We start from the raw sequence: 3979 nt of genomic DNA, 5'->3' as shown, positions 1-3979 counted from the left end.
GATGGTACAGGGCCTTCGAATGAAAACGTACCGATTATATCGTTGGCACTACTTCCAGAATAATATCATTTAATAATTTGAATTTTATGTTCAGTTGTGAAGGTTACCATTTTCCTAACTGGAAATATCAATTCCATTATTTTTTTTGCGAATAAAACCAGAATTATTATTTATTTATTTATTTATTAACGGGATGTCCCCATTTTTTACAAAATAATTAACAACGTAAAATATCCTAACCATAACACCAATACTAAAACTAAATATTAAATAATTATTAAATATTGTTAAACAATTATTAAATTAGGTACATAAATTAAATTTTCCTGAGAATCGTTTTAAAATGAAATGAATACCTTAAGTTCTTATAAAAATGAAATGAAAACTCCCAAGTTAAAGGTCACTCATCTTCGATCCCTAATATACTAAGTCAAACAGTGCTTGAATCTTACAGATTTTATATCCAGCAGATCCGACACCCTGATAGGGTAAAAGGAAGGGGAGAAAGAAAGAAATATCCAGCAGATCATAAGATTGACTAAAGTCATTTCCCAGTATCTGAATTCTGATATGGGAATTTGGCATAGTTAGTGTGATAGTGTTTTATAGAGAACAAAGACATTTCTTTAAGAATTCTAGTGCTACATCTAAAGTTGATAGGACCTAATAAATCAGAACAGTCAGTTGTATGATTAAGTAGTTTATAGAGAAAGACTAGATCGCATTTTAGTTCTATAGTTTTCTAAGGAACTGATATTTAGCCTTAACCTTAGTTCAACCAAAGACAAGTTCTTTAAGTTTAATCTATAAGCACAAATCCGGAGAAACTTATTTTGAATTTTTTCGAGGGTGTAAATATGGTTAAAATAGTATGGTGACCATTCTCTAGAAGCATAAGACAGTATGCCACAAATAAAAGTAAGATATAAAATTCTATATGCGGGTACCGAAATATCTCGAGAATTTCTTGTGATAAAACCTAGATTGATTGTGATTTCATTACTAATGAAAAAATAGACATATATTTGACGTTTCCCTTATCAAAACTGAATGTCACTTTAACAAAACTACAATTAAATCTAATGGGTGATAAAAACAAGCTCGTATGTCGGTACTAGTTTCATACTATATTTGGCTTCTCTTTGCTAGTAGAACAACCTCATACTGTTCTTTTCGCACTAATTATGCGTGCTATATACAGTTTTCAGATTACCACAACTGTATAGTATTTTTTTGCTACTAACATTTATATATTAGCTTATTCTTAATGTAAGCTTAATTTATTCTAAACAAAAAAAAAATGAAAAACAAACAATTATAAAAAAACTATTATTTGTAATATTTGGAACATGAACATGTATTTAATCAGACTTGGAACATGAAAATTTGGTTAAAATTATAATTAATTGGGCAATTGTTACAAACCATTATGTATTTCTGCATTTCCTGTAACAGAGTTCTCTGAGGGAATATTTACTTCACTATTGTGAACAGTGTCGGCAAAAGAAGTTAAATGCATTGTAATACTTTTATTAGAAGTAAATCAACAAATTAAAACAACTACATGGCACTATACTAACATTTATTTTGCATTATTTACCTATAGAGAAAATTTACTTCTTGTAGTAATTAAATAAATAATAGTAATTTTTCATGTTAGTAGTAAAAAAAAATCTATTTATTGCTCCAAATGATTAATTTATTTTTTATAGATTTATTTGAAATATTTTATAACTTGATTCTCAAGTTCATTTATTTTTTGGGACAAACGATAATTTTCATTTCTCAATTCCTTTACTTTTGATCTGAGAACTTTCTTCCTTGGAGTATGGGAAGATAGAAGTAAAGGTGTTTGCATGCTCAATGTTGGAGAAAATTCTGACAGTGGTGAAGTTGATTTGTCTACATTATCTGTAAACAGAAAAAAATGTATTACATATAAGTCAATACTCTTGTAATAATAGAAAAAAGTCCAAATTAGAAATGTTATAATGTATTATATATTTCTTTTGGAAAAAGAGTGCTAATTCTATCACTTGTTATGAATGAATCCTCTGAATGTTTAATACTAGTATTAAAATTCATATATCTTTCAACAACTTTTATTTTTAACTGTTTTTTAAAAATAGGATTATACATAGAGTGAATCAAACAGATTAAATAACCATGTATAACCTGTAGAGCACTCTTAACTTTGATATATAATAACATAAGGAACACTATTTAAAATTGAAACATAGGTTTCAATAGTTTAGAAACCGCCTTTTAATTTTAATAACGTTTTGCACTTGATGTCTTATAATGAAACATTAATATTTGATATTAAAAATAAATATCTTTTTGGGATAACCAACATATTTAAAACTTCACTGTCCAATGAATCACATATGATTCAAATAGCGTGGTTATATGCTAAATGGATTATATAAAATCCATTCATGATTCAAATGTGATTCAAGAGCAGGTCATGATATTTAATATTAAAATAACATTGGACTTAGAGACTCTTCGTAGCTATTACCATTTGGACAGTGAAGTTTTAAAAATAATAGATATAAGTATTTACCAAAAAACACTAATAGAAAATGACTTACCTAAAAGTGAATATGAATGATCACGGTGATTGTCTGAGGATCCCTGCATACATGAAAAAATGGTAGGAACTGCAGTAGGCTTAAGCCTGTTACGGAGATAATTTAAGAAACAATTGTCATCAAAATGTAGATGACAAAGTTGATAACTTTTATGAAAAGCTGGAAGCTTTACTTATAAATGCTCCCGTACAGCAGCTCGTGTCCAGGTTTCTGCCCTGAAACAAATATATTTTAAGAATTTGAAAATTATTGAAAATTGACTAGATAAAATGGATAAAAAATATTACTACGCAAAAATTTAATCATTATAGATTACAAAATTTAGCAAATTTGAGTTTTATGAACTTTCATAACAAAATAGAAATATCATTTCTATATAATATATATATATATATATATATATATATATATATATATATATATATATATATATATATATATATACAAAAGTAAGTACACAAATATTATTTTAATAGTTGTAGAGGTACAGCAAAAAGTAGGGGTCTCAGAACCAGTCTTAAATCATTTAAACTTGTAATTTACCTTTATTAGTTACGGATATTGACAAAAGTAATACATACCTTTGAGGATACTTGGGAAACGTAGAAAACGTACCTCCCGTCTTCGAACGTGAATTTTTGCAAGTGTTCACAGCACAATGGTCTCCAGGCATAATGAAATTACAAATATCTCTTGGAAACCACAAAACTAATTTAACTAATATATACCTACGTATAATATACGAAGTTGAAATTTGATAATACAATTTAGTTCTAAAAAGAACTATTTTTAGACTTAATTAAAATAAAACGACACAAAAATAAACAAACAAATCACGACAGATGACTACACGTCACATTAATACCAGTCGGATGTCACTACGTCACTAGCGGTCGGTCTGTTTTCAATATGGCGATATGGCCTGCGCTAAATGATGCGCGTACTTTTTCCCGCCTGTCGAGTGTCCATACTATTTCTTTTTATACTATGGTTATAGTTAATTAACTAGTGATCCGTAAGAAGTAAGAAGAATCAAGCAGTCGGTCGTGGCCGGTATATTATTCTGCTTGTCCTTGTGTGTACCTACATCGAGAAGAAACAATTGAATAAATATCGGCTACGATAAAGACTAAATAATTGAGGTGGCTGTGTGCGCTCGGATCAGGTGGCGTTGGCTGGTTGGTAGTGGCTTGCCTTTTGTTTCTCTTATTTAAGTGAAGATCTATGCAGATTACTTCGGAAAACTAAAATGAATGCGATGCTAATTTTTTTACCTAGATAATTGAAGAACCATAGTGGCTATATATATCGCCATAAGTCTTGGTTCCCGATAATGTGTAAAAAAACCTGTTATTTAATAAACCAATAAGAAATTGTTGATTTAG

At 28.8% G+C, this 3979-nt stretch overlaps 1 long non-coding RNA gene across 1 annotated transcript; it reads right to left on the bottom strand.

Moving 5' to 3' along the window:
• Positions 1 to 315: 315 nt before the first annotated feature.
• LOC140438501 (uncharacterized) lies at positions 316 to 3593 on the bottom strand. The gene is made up of 3 exons (XR_011950556.1): positions 3176 to 3593; positions 2595 to 2809; positions 316 to 1911 (listed from the first exon to the last, which is right to left on the bottom strand). It is a non-coding gene; the product is annotated as an uncharacterized lncRNA (long non-coding RNA).
• Between the last annotated feature and the right edge of the window lie 386 nt (positions 3594 to 3979).

The sequence above is a fragment of the Diabrotica undecimpunctata genome, chromosome 4, assembly GCF_040954645.1.
Source record: "Diabrotica undecimpunctata isolate CICGRU chromosome 4, icDiaUnde3, whole genome shotgun sequence".
Classification (NCBI taxonomy): Eukaryota; Metazoa; Arthropoda; class Insecta; order Coleoptera; family Chrysomelidae; genus Diabrotica; species Diabrotica undecimpunctata.
This window is presented reverse-complemented; position numbering and strand designations above follow the sequence as displayed.